Genomic DNA, 6,410 nt, shown 5'->3' on the forward strand with positions numbered 1-6,410 from the left:
CGTTTCTGGGTTAACAGAATGTCCAGGGGCCATGGTTTCGGGGGTTCCTCCAGGCTCTGTCAGATCATTAAGTCTGGTCTTTTTACATTAATTTGAGTTCTGCTCCACACTTTTCTCCCGCTCTGTCTGGGACTCTCTGTTGTGTTCGCTGTTAGCGCGGTCATTGGTGGTAGCCGGGTATCATGCAGTTCTTCTGGCACTACTTTCTTGGTGGTATGAGTTCCCCCTGTCTATTTGCTCGTTTCTCTCTTTTATATTTCAAAAGAGATAGACTTAAGACACAACCTAATCTTGTAGATTGAGTCGTGCCTCATTAACATAACTGCCGCTAATCCCACCCCATTAACATCATGCCAAAAAAAAACCAAAAAACCAAACCCACTGTCGTCAGGTCAATTCTGACTCCTAGCGATCCTATAGGACAGGGTAGAACTGCTCCATAGGATTTCCAAGGAGAGCCTAGTGGATTCAAACTGCTGCGCTTTTGTTTAGCAGCTGTTGGTCTTAACCACTGCGCCACCAGGGTTTCCCATCAACATCATAGAGGTAGGATTTACAACACATAGGAAAATCACATCAGATGACAAAATGGTGGACAATCACACCATACTGGGAATCACGAGCTAGCCAAGGTGACAGATACTTTTGGGGAACACAATTCAATCCATAACATGACACCCTCTGGCCTCCAAAAATTCATGTCCTTGCCACATGTAAAACATATTAACCCCATCATATGATAGCAAAAATCTTAAATCAACTCCAAGTCCAAAATCCAAAAATTCCTCTTCATCTGTGAAATCTAGAATACAAGTTATCTGCTTCCAAAGTACAGTGGAACAACAGCCACAGGCTAGACATTTCCATTACAAACGGGAGAAACTGGAGGGAAAGAAGGATAACAGGCACCAAGTGAGTCAGCAGAACACCTTACGTTAGCCCTCAAGGCCTGAAACTAATCTTCTGTTTTCTGAGACAATTTACACAATGGCCCTGCCCTCCAGACTCTAGGTATTGGTCACACTCTCTGGATTCTGAGTAGAGGGCCCTCAGCCCTGGGCTTCAGCTCTGCCTTCCGGGCCCATTGCAATGACAACTCTGCTGCCTCGAATTTGGGTGGCCCCAATCTCCTAGTCCATCTGAGTGGTAACTCTATCCTTTGAGACTCCAGAGGTTGTGGCCCTACCCTTGGAGACTGAGGCAACTCTGCTTCCTGTGTTCCTTGTTTCTTCAGCTTCTGCTTCCTGGTGTCTTGGCCTCTTGGCCCCTCGGGCCTCACCACCTGCCTTGCTGGGGCAAGAGTTCAAACTTCTTTATCTCCATAGATAAGTGCCTGGAGGCATCCCATTCCACCAGTAAACTTCGGCTTTAAGCCTTCAGGTCTCTTGCTCCGTGAGTCAGCAAGACTTGCTCCACTGATAAGTGCCCGTAGGCACCCCACTCTGCCAGGAAGCCGCCTACACGAAGGCACTCAGCTCCCTCGCTCCACGGGTCGGCCCCAGTGCTGTCTTGCGCTGATCTCCTGGTTCTGCTGCTGCCGTTTCTCTGCTGCTGCTTCTCACCGTCCGTGCCATCTCCAGTGCCACGGCTCTCCTCACTTCCTTCTGAGTCCTCACCAGCATTGTCTTTGATGTTCATAATTCCACCAACACAGTCTCTTCAAGGCAATCTAGGCTTTTACCATTAGGTGCTTTAAAACTCTTCCAGCTTCTATCCATTCACAGTTTCAAAACTGCTTCCACATTTTAGGTATCTGTTAGAGCAGCACCCGACTACCGGTACCAAATTCTGTCTAAGTCATCTAGTGCTGCCATAACAGAAACACCACAAGTGGATGGCTTCAACAAACAGAAGTTTATTCTCTCACAGTCAAGTCCAAATTCAGGGTATCAGCTCCAGGGGAAGGCTTTCTCTCTCTGTTGGCTCTGGAGGAAGATCTTCGTCATCAATCTTCCCCTGGATTAGGAGCTTCTCAGCGCAGGGACCCCAGGTCCAAAGGACGCGCTCTCCTCCAGGCACTACTTTCTTGGTGCTATGAGGTCCCCCTGTGTCTCTGCTTTCTTCTCTCTTTTATATCTCAAAAGAGATTGGCTTAAAACACAACCTAATCTTGTGGATTGAGTCCTGCCTCATTAATGTAACTGCCCCTAATCCCATTTCATTAATATTATAGAGGTAGGATTTACAACACATAGGAAAATCACATCAGATGACAAAATGGTGGACAATCACACAACACTGGGAATCACGGCCTAGCCAAATTGGCATACACTTTTGGGGACCACAATTCAAACCGTAACACCTGGCCTTTACACACTAGATGCAAGTAGCACACCCCTCACAAGATGTGGCTACCAAAAATGTCCCCGGGTATTGCTCAATGTCTCCTGGGGGAACCACTGCTCTAGGGGAATGCAACATCACCAGCCACAAGGATTCCTTGTCAATCAAGATCCAAGGAATCAATACCTCATCAGAGTCAGCAGAAACACCAGACAGAATCTGTAGATAGTCAGATATAAACAATATTCACTTTAAATTTTTATTAAGTATGTGTGTTAAAATACCCTGGAGAACCAACTGAAATAATCTATATACAGTGTGTACCTTCCCCAGAAGGAGAGGAAGCGAGGTGAGAGAAGGAAAAAGGAATTCCAGTGGAAGAAGAAGGAAGACAGGCCCGAAAACACATGTCAAGGTGATGGAAATCAGTTACGAACCACAATATGTGTGAGTGCGTTATATGGGGGAATCGTCAGCCAGAGAACAGAAAATCCCTGTGTTTTATATGTCCACAGTTCTATTTTTAGTTTTTTGAGGAACTGCCACACTGTTTTCCACAACCTTCCCCCAGAGCCAACAGAGAGAGAAAGCCTTGCCCTGGAGCCGCACCCTGAATTCGGACTTCTAGCCTCCTAGACCGTGAGAGAATAAAGTTCTGTTTGTTAAAGCCATCCACTTGTAGTATTTCTATGACAGCAGCACTAGATGACCAAGACAGTCCTCAAAGTGACATCTTTGCTTTCTAACACTTTAAAGAGGTCTTTTGCAGCAGATTTGCCCAATGCAATACGTTGTTTGATTTATTCACTGCTTCTCCCACAGGCATTGATTGTGGATTCAAGTAAAATGAAATCCTTGACAACTTCAATATTTTCTGCATTTATCATGATGTTGCTTATTGGTTCAGTTGTGAGGATTTTTGTTTTCTTTATGTTGAGGTGTAATCCGTACCAAAGGCTGTAGTCTTTGATCTTCATCAATAAGTGCTTCAAGTCCTCTTTGATTTCAGCTAACAAGGGTTTGTCATCTGCATATCACAGGTTGTTAATGGGTCTTCCTCCAATCCTGATACCATGTTCTTCTTCATGCAGATTGAGTGAGTATGGTGAAAGGATGCAACCCTTATGCACACAATTCCTGATTTTAAACCATGCAGTATTTTCCTGTTGTGTTCAAACGACTGCCTCTTGGTCTATGGACAGGTTCCGCATGAACACAAGTAAGTGTTCTGGAATTCTCATTCTTCACAATGTTATCCATAATTTGTTATGATCCACAGAGTCGAATGTCTTAGCATAGTCAATAAAATACAGGTAAACATCTTTCTGGTATTCTCTGCTTTCAGCCAAGATCCATCAGCCATCAGCAATGATATCCCTCATTCCATGTCCTCTTCTGAATCAGTTTGAATTTCTGGCAGTTACCTGTCGATATAAAGCTGAAACCATTTTTGAATGATCTACAGGAAAATTTTACTTGCTGTTATATTAATGATATTGTTCGATAATTTCCACATTCTGTTGGATCATCTTTCTTTGGAATGGGTACAAATATGGATCTCTTCCAGTTGTTTGCCATGTAGCCATCTTCCAAATTTCTCGGCATAGATGAATGAGTGCTTCCAGTGTCGCATCTGTTTGTTGAAACATCTTAATTGGTGACTTAGGCTGGGTTCTCTAGAGAAACAAAACCAGTAAAGCATATAAACATACATATATAGAGAGATTTGTATCAAGGAAATGGCTGACACAGTTGTAGAGTCTGGAACGTCCCAAGTCCGTGGGTCAAGATAGAGGCTTCTCCTGATTCATGTAGCCAAGATCAGCAGGTCAGAGAACAGGGCTCTTGTTCACAGGCTGCGAAGATCGATGAATCCCAAGATTGGCAGGCAAGACCACAGATAAGCTGCTAGCTCAAGTCCCAAGAACTGCAGGTCAGACAAACAGCAGCCAGCTGCAAGATCCATCTTGAGCAAAAGCCCATGAGCCTTGCCAGAAAGTCCACTTATATCTGATGCAGGCCACACGCCCAAGGAAACTCCTTTTCAACTGATTGGCTACTCACAGCAGATCTCATCATGGAAGTGATCACAACACCATATGACTGCCAAACCCCGGAGAATCATGACCCAGCCAAGCTGACACACAACCTTAACCATCACAATTGATATTCTATCAATTCCTGGAGCCTTGTTTTTTGCCAATGCCTTCAGTGCAGCTTGGACTTCTTCCTTCAGTACCATTGGTTCTTGATCACATGCTACCTCCTGAAATGTTTGAATGTCAACCAGTTCTTTTTGGTGCAGTGACTCTTTGTATTCCTTCCATCTTCTTCTGATACCCATAGAATCCTTCAATATTGCAACCCGAGGCTTGGATTTTTTCTTTAGTTCTTTCAGCTTGAGAAATGCTGAGCGTGTTCTTACCTTTCGTTTTTCTAACTCCAGCTTTCTGCACATTTCATTATAATAACTTTACTTTGTCTTCTTGAGACACCCTTTGAACTCTTTGGTTCAGCTCTTTTACTTCATCATTTCTTCCATTTGCTTTAGCGGCTCTATGTTCAGGAGCAAGTTTCAGAGTCTCTTCTTACATCCATTTTGGTCTTTTCTTTCTTTCCTGTTTTTTTAATGATCCTTTGCTTTCTTCATGTGTGAAGTCCTTGATGTCATCCCACAACTTGTCTGGTCTTCAGACATTAGTGTTCAATGCATCAATCTATTCTTGTGATGGTCTCTAAATTCAGGTGGGATATACTCAAGGTTGTACTTTGGCTTTTGTGGACTTGTTTCAATTTTCTTCAGCTTCAACTTGAACTTGCGTATGAGCAATTTATGGTTTGTTCCTCAGTCGGCCCCGGCGTTATTCTGACTGATGATATTGAGCTTTTCCATCATCTCTTGCCACAAATGTAGTCGATTTGATTCCTGTGTATTCCATCTGGCAAAATCCACATGTATAGTCGCTGTTTATGTTGTTGAAAAAAGGTGTTTGCAATGAATATGTCTTTGGTCTCACAAAATTCTATCATGCAACCTCTGGCGTCATTTCTATCACCAAGGCCTTTGTTCCACCTACTGGTACTTCTTCTTTGCTTCCAACTTTTGCATTCCAATCACCAGTAATTATCAATGCATCTTGATTGCATGTTTGATCAATTTCAGACTGCAGACGTTGGTAAAAAATCTTCAATTTATTCATCTTTGGCATTAGTGTTTGGTGTGTAAATTTTAATAATAGTGGTATTAACTGGTCTTCCTTGTAGGCGAATGGATATTATCCTATCGCTGACAGCATTGTACTTCAGGATAGATCTTGAAATGTTCTTTTTGACGATGAATGTGATGTCGTTCCTCTTCAATCTGTCATTCCTGACATAGTAGACTGTATGATTATCTGACTCAAAGTGGGCAATACCAGTCCATTTCAGCTCACTAGTGCCTAGGATATTGATCTTTATGCGTTTCATTTCATTTTTGACGACTTCCAATTTTCCTAGATTAATACTTCATACATTCCACATTCTGATTATTAATGGATGTTTGCAGCTGTTTCTTCTTATTTTCAGTCATGCCACATCAGCAAATGAAGGTCCCAAAAGCTTGATTCCATCCATATCATTAAGGTTGACTCTACTTTGAGGAGGCAGCTCTTCCCCAGTCATATTTTTATTGCCTTCCATCCTGAGGGGCTCATCTTCCAGCACTATATCAGACAATGTTCCACTGCTATTCGTAAGGTTTTCACTGGCCAGTGTTTTCAGAAGCAGACTGCCAGGTCCTTCCTACGCTGTTTTAGTCCGGAAGCTCAGCTGAAACCCATCCACTATGGGTGACCCTGCTGGTATTTGGAATACCGGTGGCATAGCTTCCAGCATCACAGCAACATGCAAGCCACCACAGTAAGACAAACTGACAGACAAGTGATGGAGAACCACCATATGACCCAGCAATTCCACTCTTAGGTATATACCCAAAAGACTTGAAAGCAGAGACACAAAAACAGATTTGTACACCAATATTAATTGCAGCCCTATTCATTCTCTGTGTTTTCTGTTTTCTCCCCCTGTTCTGGAACTCCGATCACTGGCAAATTTTTGCTTTTGATTGTATCCCACATAATTCTCAG

This window comes from Trichechus manatus, unplaced genomic scaffold (assembly GCF_000243295.1).
Source record: "Trichechus manatus latirostris isolate Lorelei unplaced genomic scaffold, TriManLat1.0 scaffold00317, whole genome shotgun sequence".
Lineage (NCBI taxonomy): Eukaryota > Metazoa > Chordata > Mammalia > Sirenia > Trichechidae > Trichechus > Trichechus manatus.